This window comes from Metopolophium dirhodum, chromosome 2 (assembly GCF_019925205.1).
Source record: "Metopolophium dirhodum isolate CAU chromosome 2, ASM1992520v1, whole genome shotgun sequence".
In the NCBI taxonomy this organism is placed as follows: domain Eukaryota; kingdom Metazoa; phylum Arthropoda; class Insecta; order Hemiptera; family Aphididae; genus Metopolophium; species Metopolophium dirhodum.
This window is the reverse complement of record NC_083561.1, coordinates 10,080,974-10,094,152: the sequence shown is the minus strand read 5'-3', so window position 1 is coordinate 10,094,152 and position 13,179 is coordinate 10,080,974. Positions and strand designations below refer to the sequence as shown.

At 27.9% G+C, this 13,179-nt stretch overlaps 1 protein-coding gene across 1 annotated transcript in view; it reads right to left on the bottom strand.

Moving 5' to 3' along the window:
• Positions 1–13,179, bottom strand: part of LOC132938447 (uncharacterized) — a 61,206-nt gene that overhangs the window by 21,826 nt on the left and 26,201 nt on the right.

Here is a 13,179-nt window from a genome sequence, read left to right as displayed (position 1 = left end):
GACAGACTGAAGTAGTTACCCCACCCGAAATCATTTAAATCGTTTGAGGTTTTTTTTCAATTTTTCTCTCTCTCGTCATCTCCAAACGACACACCCCGACCGAGTCGAATTAGGTTCGCACGCTCGATTCTGGATCGACGACGAAAATACGCGGAGCGACGGTCCCGCATGTTTCTTCGGGCGACGTACATATTTATATTACGAGTAATATTGCGTTACGACAAAAAAAGAAAACAATGTTATAGACTAGCGAACCGAACGCCAATATCGGTTTTGTGTTTTTTTGCTACGTTTAGCGTACTTCTTTATAGATAGACCAACCTATATCGCCTGTATGTCAATGTACGGTTTTATAATGTTTTATGCAATGAATTGATACAAATAACCTAACCATACAATACACAAATACACACGTCAGAAGTATCTGAACAATATACAGTTTTGGTTTTATAAGTACATATTAAATTGTTGACAACCCGAGCAGCAATATACTGCTATAATATAAGCGGCGGCTACAGCATAATTGTTCATACATAATTAAATACTACAAATATCAGATATGCCTGGCGATATTTTAATATAAAAATACAAACGACAATAAGAACGATTGCAGGTTGTATACACAAACATTCAATAAAGGTCTATCAGGACAATGTAGTTAATATACGCAATAAGTATAATACTGTTGCACGAGCGTTCAATAATTTGTAGTTTATTCGTAAGTTACCGTGTAAATAAGTTATTGATTCCATTTCAGAATATAAGCATAATGTATCGGCCACATTAACCAAATTAATTTACCTTTAGCGTTATAATTTCATTATACGTATGATGTAATATTTATTTTCATTCATGACTTCATTGGCCATTTATGATATAACTATTATTTATAAGGAATACGAAATTAATTAACGTATGTTATGCAACCAACCAAGCATTTAATTATTTCTTAAAATCTTCCTTAAAAAAACGAAAAATGTATTTACAAAAGATTATATCCATTTCAATATACCTACATATTATTTTATTTGATAAACACCATGAAAAAAGTGTTTCTTATAAAGACAAAAAAATCAAAAAACATTGGGGACTCATTATTTACAATCCTAGTATGTTATATAATTCGTATTTCATACTAATTAGTAATAGTAAGTAATAATTTAAAATATTCTTAAATAATTATCAATAATGAATTTAGTTGAAATATGTTTGAACCTTCTATTAGGTACACAATAATAAAATGTGTGACTTATGTATACTTTAAGGTATGTATTATATTGTGTACGAATGTACGATAGATACTATCTTGTCAAGAACTTAGTATGACTGAATATTGTATAAGTATTGCTTATTATATTTAATAGAATATTATTTCAAAAGATCGATGATATAAATTAATCTATAGTATGAATATATTATAGGCATTCACAAGATGATTTTAATATCACCTTGTTGACGAAATCGTGACTGGTTTAAAAGTTAAGATCAGGCTTCAAGTGAATTCAAAATCGCCTAAACTAAGAAGATTTATAAAATTCATCAATAAAAGGTGATGTCTTAAGGGCTTTTGTGACCGGACTATTTTTGTAGCAAAAAAGTGTCAAACAAAAATGTAAAGGTTTAATATAAATCCAAACTTCAAGCCAGTTCTAAAAAAATACAACTATACTCTACAGTTTACAGCATCAATTAAACACCTCATATACATATCAGCTTCTGGGTATTCCCTATTAGCTATATACATATACACAACTATGGCTTTCTAAATTAAATTAAATTAAAATGTCAACCAATAAATGCGTAATAACTACAATAACAAATTTATGAATTTATTCAATTACTATTTTAAGAATTAAGATAGATAACTGAACAGCTACGTAAGTACAATTTCTCGCGTGTACTTTTGTAACCACTTGACACGTATAACTTCAAATACAGAAGGAAAGAAAAAACACCTAAAAGCTTTTGAAACAAAATCTTTTGACTGGAATATTATAAAAATCCTCAGACATTATATAGTGTTATCAGCATAAAAAAGTCATTATTTTTTTTAAAGATATTAAATATTGAAAAAATAATAAAATCAATAAGCTCAGAATTAATTGTGTAAACGAATAGCTACGAATTCGATCTACTGTGTACTGAATTCATTCATAATAATTATGTGTACAGTGTACCTACATTAAATACTTCTGGCTTCTGGAAACAAAATTATTAAACTCAGGGTAAGACGTCATCACATGTGTTGTTTATTTTATGTACCGCAGTACCCTATACGGCTGTACGCACTCTACACCTGCAATTGTTACCAACCTTTTACTTTTTAAAAACACGGTCCACTCCAGTCCCCAATAAAATACAGGCACCCTTATATTTGATAATTTATATTTTTTATATATAGGTAAGTACACCAATGCTTACGAGTTTATAGTACCTATATTATAAATTATAATGTAGTTATTAATAAGTATTAATTAGAAGCTGAGTGGAGTAGGTAACATACCCGTAAGTACCCAAAGATTCTATAATATTTTTTATGCGTTTGTTTTTGGTCGATACCTACTCTACGAGGCTACGTGGCTATATTCGCGTATCAGTAAGTTGCATGCACCATCAATATAATATACATAGGTACCTCCTACTATAAAATAACACGTTATTACTATCATTAAAGACAATGTATACCATTTCCAATACTTAGTATCTTAATATGTGTTATGAAATGTAAATAAGCATATTATTTTGTTTTGAACAAATTTTCATCACTTTTAGTTAAACTGCTGAGGTCAACATGTTTCTATGCATAGAACTACTTGGCCGCGGTGTTTGTCGTTGCGCATCAATACCTATTAGTATTCGTTAAGAATCACCTGTCTCGAGAACCGTTTTGTTTCTTTAGAAATATTTCGCAATAAATAATAATACAATATTGTATTAAACTATATTATTGTTTTTTAAACAATTTGAATTTTCAAAATAATTTATAGTTTTTGGTAAGTACGCAGCGAACACCCAATTCCCGGCTTTATCGGGATAAAAATATATTAGATACGTGATTTCAGATACAAGTAGTAGCCAGTTGAAAAAGGTTTGTGTTATTATAAAATAAATAGTGAACATATACATCCAAAATTTTTTTAGAAACATAAAACCTGTAAGGTTTGTCTTGAAAATTGTGATACGGCATCACCCTGATTTTGGGAATCACTGATGTATAATGTAGGTACATGAATAAATTCTCAACGAGTATATTAAATGTGCAATATAGAAATAGTAGTTGGCCGTTCACAAACGGTGGAAGGACGTGGGTCGATGTGTATACATAAAATTTATATTTCACAATATTGTAATGTAATTCAAGTGTTTCTATTATTTTCCCATAGGTAATAAAGAAATTAATTTTATTCACCACACTAAAATGCCCCGTTAGAAGTTATATTTAAGTTTTTTTTTAACGTTTAAACGAACCGCCATCCTTCTTTCTTCATGCATGCGACCAATGAATATTTAATCTATGGTAAATACTATAGCGCGATTGCGTTTAAAAATCATAAGCGAACCATTTATACGAAGTGCAGTTAAATTGCAAATATTGGTTTGGATCAGTTGTAACAAACGTAGGTAGTTAAAATTATTCCCCTTAAATTGTGTATTATGCTTACGTTTACATTACATAAATACACATAAACATGGACATAAAATGTTAAAATTGTCAATGATTTAACATGATGCATAGCCGCATAAGTGATATTTATGTTTGATTTTTCTTTAACAATTATTATAGACAAGGTTAAAATTGTTTCAATTTGTGTAATAACACTAGAGGAAATATTCCGAATATTCACATTTTTAATCCATTTTTACAGATGTATTAAGTACCTACGAGTGTTAATTCATTCATACAATACTAACAGTATAGTTTTCTGTAATTTAAATATCGATCTATCTACAATATAGTAATAAATTAGATGAAACTACATATTCGCATCCAACAATAATTTTGCCGATCGTTTTTAATTGAAAATAATATATAGATAATTCATTGAATATTTATTATACATTCATATGCACGTAATAATATGCACACGGAATGCACAACTACACATACTATAATGTTATAATATTATACTGAAATCATATTACACATTTACGATTTACACGTATATACCTAATATTATATAGCTGTCCGCAGCATTCGCATAATATTATCAATATCAATTCAATAATAATATTATCACTGTATTTAGTACTATTTACACTGAGCCAAACGATAATAATTATATTCTAAATATTTTCTACAATTATAATATAATCCTCTACACCCATCTTTTATTTTTGAACGTTGTACACACAGATAATCAAATAATAAGCACGAACGTGCCTATATTATTATATACACGAGTGTTATATAAACGCGGCGGCGGCCCATCAAATGTCGTAAATCAAATTGTCGATAATACGAGGACGGAATCTGTCGCCGTCGTTTAGAATATTATACAGATATGCCAGCCACTGCAATTCATATTATACAGGATGATTCACCGAGCATGTACATCCCCATTTTTTCCTTTAATAATGAATTTATTCAAATGCTGATTTTTGGAATTCTTAACAATATAAGTAAGGACCATATTTTGAAATACTTAATACATTTTTATGTAATTTATTCCATGTGACGATACTAACTGGTAAGTTAACATATTTTTTTTTAAGGAGAACCACTTAAAATGTTAAATAACATGATGATTTTTTTTTATATTTTGATGTATTGAAGTCGAAATTCTAACGAGTAGTTTCTGAGTTATTAAAATGTACTTATTTACTAAAGAAATAGTCCTAAAAAATGGTATTACAAAAATATGACATAGATATAATACTTATTTAATCACAAATATTACTTAATGTTAATTGATTAATATAATTAGGTATTATATAACTACTATAATTTTAAAGCCATCATAATTTATAACACGATAGTATAATCTTAATTCTTAACCTATTATCACGGCTCTTTATTATATCCTAATTGTAGTAGTTTATAGTATACAAAAATGTAATAAATCAAAAACCCCTAGTTAGAATTAAAATATTTAGATACAAACAATTTTCAAAAAAATCATCTGTTTAACGATTTACAGAAAAAAAACAGTTAATTCTTAATTGAAAAAAAGAAGTTATTGTATCGCCGCAGGACAGTTTTTAAATGGTATACAAAATATGAGCAGGTATAAGAATTTAATAATACGGTCCTCACTCTTTGAGTATATACTTGAAAATTATAGAAATCATAATTGGTATCAATTCATTATTAAAGGAAAAACCGGTATATTATAATTTATAATATTATTATATACATATAACTATAATAGTTATAATTATCATTCATCTACCGGTAAGCTTGTGTCTGGATGACTTGGAGACACTGAATGTGTATATACGAACAATAGGCGGTATAGTGGGTGGGTACCGTACCTCCACCTTCGAAAATACGGACGACGCACCTATACATAAAACCATAGGCATATAATATAATATAACGAATCCAAATTCCGAGAATTCGGGTTACGATATAATGCGTATACATTTATTACTCTTATATATTATTATTATAAGCGTGTGTTAACAACCCAAATAATAGCTCCCTCCACACACCCACTCCCAACCCCTAAAGAGAACAGTGCGGCATATCTATGGTATTTACGCATTGGCGGCTGCACGTTTATAAAGTTTTTTTATTGGATGTTTTATCGATACACGTGAATGTTTAATGCATGGTTTTAAAAATCATCTGACGCCACACGATGCGACAATATTGCACGCGAACCAGGGCTTGATTTACCAATTTATGGGTCCAGTACAACTTACAGTTTTGGGCCCCAAATTGTCCATGATTTTTTTAATTAATGTTGTAAGTAATTACTTGCTTATATACGAGTAGTTGGATTATTGAGAATACAATTTTATTGTTTTATTATTTAATATACAAGAACATTTTACACTTTCAATGCGTCTAATTAATGTTTAATATTTATTTAATTAAGTATACATATTAAAAAGAAAACATTTTTTTTTTTAATTTGTATTTTTGATTATTAGGTACAGTGGTACACTTATGTATCAAACTAAATGTTTTTTAGTTTAATGTTTTAAGTCAAATTTGATTTCAGCTTATCATCTTTCACAAACATTTCTATTGTGCTCTAGTAGATAAACTAGTTCTAAACGTACATTTATCTAAGCTATCGTGTAGATTTTTTGTTTCTTCATATCGATTATTCTTTAATTTTCTCGTCATTGAACCACTTAAGTATATTTTGACATTTTTAAATTATTAAAAATGATAAACAAATGACAAATAGACAATATGCAATAAATACGACTGACGTATATCACGTAACTACGCAAGACAACGGCAGTAGTAATATTACGAAAATAATAATATTATTACGATAATAACGGCAATTAGATTTTGTTGTCGGCAAAGTTTTCAGAGAAAAGTTATTATACTTTATGACCCACCAAAATATCCAAATAAAATCCAAATCTATTTTGTTTTCCCAAAATATAATAAAAAGGTTAAGTTAATATATTGTATGTCTGAAGTCAGTGGGCCTATTATGAGTGGGCCCAGTGCAATTTTCCCATTTGTCCTTGCATAAATATAGCACTGACGCGAACGAGATCACAAGAAAATCTACAAACGCCACTCAACGTCGAATAATATTGAAAACACTAATAGGTACCATCATCCGTCGTCGTTTTTATATTCATATTCTATATAATAATATACAATACAATTACTATACAATAATATACAATAAATATTATATTTTGTGTGTACATTATACATTCACCAATCACCAACATGCAGTGTTCATCTATACGTTCAATTTGGGACAACAACAAACTCAAAGCATTGTAGTATAATTTATTATAAGAAAACGCCACAACCGCATTTCTTGTCTCAGTCGCCAACAAGTGCGTTCAGCAGTTTACGTTTGGTTTCTTTAGTAACGTAGAGTAGATACCAATAGATCTAGAGAAGCGATAAGAACTATGAAAACCAATTTTAATTTGACGTCACTCGAAATCAACTTTCCAACACTTTTGTTATTATACCCTAAAAAAGTTATATTAAAAAGGTGGGCATCGGTGTTCCGCTCTGCTGTAGATTAGGTGTCGTGTGCGTTATTGTAATGGTTGTGTTAAATTTTAATTCAATGATAAACGTTTCTAAGCGATGGCAAACTGTCATATTACTAAGTATATTTTATGATAATATATTATTTCTATTAAAGTAATATATTTCCGAAAACCGTGTATAGAATATAATAATATAGGTAGGTACATTAAAAGTTTCAAGTACAAAAAGTATTATTAAATTATCTATAAAAAAACTGTATTTTTAATATTTAACTCTTAGCTATAAAATTTAAAAATTTAATAAATTTTTTACTACAAAATAATTTGAAAACGTTCATGATTTTGATGAATTTTGTCAACATTTGAACTTTAAATACATGCAATGCATGAATATGTACTTGAATATTTTTAACTACTATATTATAACAACTTATGAGGAATCTTGTATTACATTTTAAAGTTTTTTTTATCCAGCAGAAAATTATTTATCGATAATAATTTCTAAAAAAACAAAAAAAATATATAACATTTCTCATGCCTATAAATAGGTACATAGCTAAATAAGAGTGAAAATATTTTGAAAATGTTATCTGTATGGAAAATGGCCATATAAACATTTCGGGAACTTTTAAGGTGTTAATTTTTTTTTTCATGTTTGTATCGACGACGCCACGGGTACTACTTTCGTATTACTTCCGCGAAACGTATTTGTGTTACTACAAAAAAAAAGAAAATAGATTTTGTCAAAAACTGAAGGTTTTAGGTAATAATTCCCCTTTTATCTTAATTATTTTTGTCTTTCTCAATTATTTTACAAAATAATTAGAATTTAAAATGTTGACCTCTCAAAATTACAAACTAGACTACATTTTCTACCAGTGACCACCCTTTAAGTTGATATTCGAAGCATTTTTTTGACTACTTTTCGTGTATACAGACGAAAAAAAAATTTAAATAGCACACATTGTTAAATCAATACTTTTATCGCTCTGCTCGTCGAAATCTAAACAGTAAACAATAAAATACTAGGTATAAGCTTTGATTTTTGAAAAATTGAGAATGTTAAAAAGTCTATCCAAAATATAGATAAGACGACAAATTCAATTCAATCTGTTTTCAGAATTCTTATCTTCACACTAGATTAATCGTTATATGTTGGAAATAAAACACATCCAAATAATGGTTTCACGTGTGTTGGATAGAGATAAAAAAATCGCCGCTTTCAATCACGTTAGTAAGTCACACCCGTATTTTGTGTAGTCTCCGTCGTACAATTGAACAATAGGTATAGCAAATACCAAATTTGCGTTCAGATGTTCCAATTCTGGGTTTTAAGCTTTAGTATTATACTATTAAAGAATATAAAGTGAATTTACTTATCATCAAACTTAAGGTAACAATATTATATGTATATCTATTGTTTGTGTTTTGTTTTGGGTTTTTTTTTCTGGATATTTTAATTTTAATTCTAAAACGAGTGTAATCTATTATACAATTTAAACATGCGCTCTGAAATAATAATTGGGGATCCCAATATTATAATAATAAATAAAATATTGTATAATATTATGTAAAACATCAAATGTTGGCTTGATGAGGCTGATGGTAATATATATACCTATTGCCACGATTGTCGTTGTTATATCACATATTCACATATATAATATGATATATCTGCGTACCATCATAAACCACAATATTTCAACTGTAATTTTCATACAATTGATATTTAATAATATTGTCATCATTAAATGTATAAATAAAATGTAAAACCGACGATTTTATGTATAGGGAAGTAATAATAACTAAGAGAGGCAAGTATACAGAAATATAAAACATTCTATAGCCGAAGTTAAAACTTTCAGACATGTGTTAAAATAATATTCTGAAATGCACTTGCGATTAGTTAATTTTTCTATATTTATTATGTTAATATAAGATACATATAAATGCGACGCAAATAATGAAAAAAGATTATCCAGATATATTAAATGCACATCTTATGTGACATACATATAAATCACAGCGAATTTTAGTATATTAATCATTGATCGTATATAATAATATATTTTTATATAGGTACCTAATGGTATACCATACGCATTAGTTATTATTCATTACCCATTCAGTTAACATACCATTCAATAAACGCAAACAATAAAAAAAAACGAGATGTATAGTATACATTGGATTCAAAATAAAAAATTGTAACACAACATTTCACACCAAATACCTAGTAAATACTGATTTCGAATGTGCAACGTATAGTATATAATATAATATTATATATGATATACCTACTAAGATAAACATGTATACACTATACTTAACATATTTTTTCACTACAGTTTCAATTCCAATACGGGCGTTCGACAATATTGTTTGTAAACGAAAACATAACACTGCAGTCGTAACTAATGCTTGTGCAGAGATTCTTTAGCAATTGCAGAAGCCTATAAAGAGTTGCGAACAAATGTTCAAACTTTTAGATGTACAGTGAAAAGTTTGAGCTATATAATATTATATTCAGAGTATGGTATAGTTGAAAAATATACAATATAATATATAAGTACTATATAATATCTAGTAAGATATAGATTGAATGTTATTGTTGTACTTGGAATTATTTTCTTTACTTTTAAAATAAATAAGTAAGTATTAAACATACTTTATTATAAATTTGTTTTACAAAAAACACGAATTTAATGTATTTGAAATTTAAAAAATTTAATGCAATTTGCGGGGGAAATATTTTGTCCAACATCTGATGTTCCAGTTGTTATTATATATTTTAAATTATTCCTTTTATCCAGACTTCCAGTAAATAATACTAAAATAATTTATACGGTTAGGTCCAAAATATAAACAAAATTATCTTAAGTAATATAAAAATGGTATAAATAGTGTATTGACATTATAATAATGTAATAGGTAAATACAATATAAGATGTTGGTATTAGATTATTTATTTAGTTAAAAGCTTTAACCCCCAGAGACGTCCTTAAACGATCCTGGCCTAGAGACCTCCTAATTTAGTCTGTCGGGTGGCACTACTGAGTACCCTCCCAATATCTGTTAGTCTCGCTAGTTATATTATCTGTAATCAAAATGATTTATTGTACCAAATGTGTATAGATTGTAATTGTGTATTTTTAATAAAAAAAAAAAAGTTTAAAAGCTTATCAATTGTTATTGTGTATTGCTATTTATCTAAAAAAAAAAGTATTTATGAAAATACATCTTCAAATAAATTATATCTACCTACTGCAATAAATAAATAACAAGTGTTTTTTAGTTTTTACTACAAAAACATCCAAGCACTAATAATTTTAAAAAAAATGTCATTGTATAAAAATACAATTAGCAATGTATTATACACTATAGTAATAATTGATTTTTAATTGATTAAAAGTATGAAGTATAATCTTTAGGCCAGCAAAATATACCTGAAAACTCGAAATAACAAAAAATAATACATGGCATGCTGTGTAACTATATTTACAAGTTGAAACTTATAAATTTATAATTATCTAAAATGTACAAAATAGACCGCTCGTAATCAAATAGTAATGCATGCGCCTGTGTCGTTTATATATTTTAGTTAATCTTAATTGTTATAGTGCTTATATACAGTTAGATTGTACACTGGTTGTAGTATTTATGGAAAAGATGTAGAGTACAAATATTTTATAATACCTATATTATGTATTAAAATAATATATTAATAGTTAATTTACAATAATGTAAAATACTTACCTACTTAACGTATATATAAGTATAAAAGACAAAATTGTACGATTTTCAGCACGTATATTGATACATTATCAATAATTGTTATTTAATTGCATTCCTGCTCGATTCACGGCCAAATCTAACTCTATATACGCGTACCTGGTAATTATATCATCTACGACTTTTACATATTTTCCTAATCAAAATATCAAATCAATCTCATGCTGTCATACCTATAGTAGGTACATCTATAAAGTGTATATAAATACCCTCAGGATAATAATACCAAAATAGTTTCGATGCAGTTTTATCTGATATTATATCATGTGCATTTGAATACATCGCAATAGTGCATTTATAGTGATGTTTAAAAGTTAAAACCAGTGGCGTGCTCTGGGGAGGAGGGTTAGGGGTTATATCCCCCCCCCCCCCATTGTCTTTTTTTTACCGACCTTCAGAAAACAACTTATTAGTTATTACAGCTGTTAAGAGTCATTAATTTTTCTACATTATTATTAATTTTATTCGTTGAGTCAACAAGCTTGAAATTTAATACGAAGCTCCTAATATATTCTTACAATGGCAGTTGAAAAATATTATAAAAAGTCACAATTTAACCTAACTATCTAACTATCTAAGATTTGATAATTTAATACAAAATTCGTCATAAGTTTGTCTACCTTTATCAAAAAAAAAAATGTTTACCGGAAAGTCAAATTAAATTTTTGAGCGTCTGAAGTTCAAATGTTAACATCATTGGATATTCACTCGATTTCTCAAGTAGCGATTTTCTTACATTGAATTTTGTTTTTATATTTTTGTACATGATATATCAATAAATTTTTATTTGTTTGGTCAAAAATCGTGAATATATAATACACGGCTCCTAATATATTTTTACAATAGCAGTTGAAAAATATTAAAAACACATATGCACAATTTCTTTTTAAATATTTAAAGTTTTAATTTCGACAAAATTTATTAAACTTAAAATTTAAAAAGCGGGTAAGTGGATGTCACTCTGCTGTACAGTAGGTTACAAGTGGGTCAATGTATAATGGATTGTATTAAACTTGAATTCAATGATATAATATCTTTGTATAAGAAAAATGATTCTGAGCGGAGACGGCTTGTCAGTCTAGATATTTTATATTGTTATTATTTATTACCTATAGCCTTTTAGTTGAATTAATATTATAATATTATTATTTTTTATTCGTTTCTATGTCGATGAACAAAGCGTTAGAAATTAAAATCATGTTTTTAGCGGTTTTTCGTAATTTGTCGGTGATTTTTCCGTGCCATTAAATTATTATTGAGTAAATTGAAAAATGACCTCTTTTAAGTACCATCTTAATCCAATTTGCTAAAATATAAGATACTATATCTTGAAATCAAAGCACTCCTTTTGGTAGAAATGTTGTATCCAGGATAAAAATAAATAAATAAATAAATACCATTATATAACCACAAGCTTCTAAAATGATTTTTTAGTTAAAAATGTATATATATATTAATAATAACAATATAAGTATTAAATAAAATATCCTAGGCTGTCAAACCGTCTCTGTTCAGAACCGTTTTTTACACACATGATGATGATATAAATAATTGAATTCAAATTTACAGTCACCCACTTGTAGCTTACTGTACAGCAGAGTGAATTTCCACTTACCCGCTTTTTTTTTGTTTATTTAAAAAAAAAATTTTGTCCCCCTCCCATTTTAAATTCCTGGGCACGCCACTGGTTAAAACTCTATGTGGTGGCAACACTACGCACAGAATGCATCATCGTGATGCGTCATACTCCATTGCCGCCGAGTTAATGATACACCATTTACGACTCGACTATACTCTTGAGTGGCACTGATGACAAAATATTATCAAAGTTGGTTACGAATCAGCTTATAACAATTTTGGAATTTGATAATATATTTTAAATGGATATAATTACACCAGTGATTTCCAAATTATGTGCTATAAAAAGGCCCACAAAAATAATGTTTAATAATATTGGAGATATAACTATTTAAAAATAAAATAATAGTTTAAAAAATTCAAATTTTAGTTTTAACATTTTGGTGAATATAGTATTTACTATTTAATGTTTGATTGGTCTGCGGGACATAATAAGTTTTTCCTGCGGCTTAAAGTAGGTACCATTGTAGTATTGTTATCAAAAAGTAGAAAATGTTTATGAAAAGTGTGCCGCAACTTTCTGACGTACCTATATAAATCTAATAATAATGTGCGATGTGCTGTAAGGAAAAGTTGGGGAACCACTGATTCAGTAATTTAGTAATT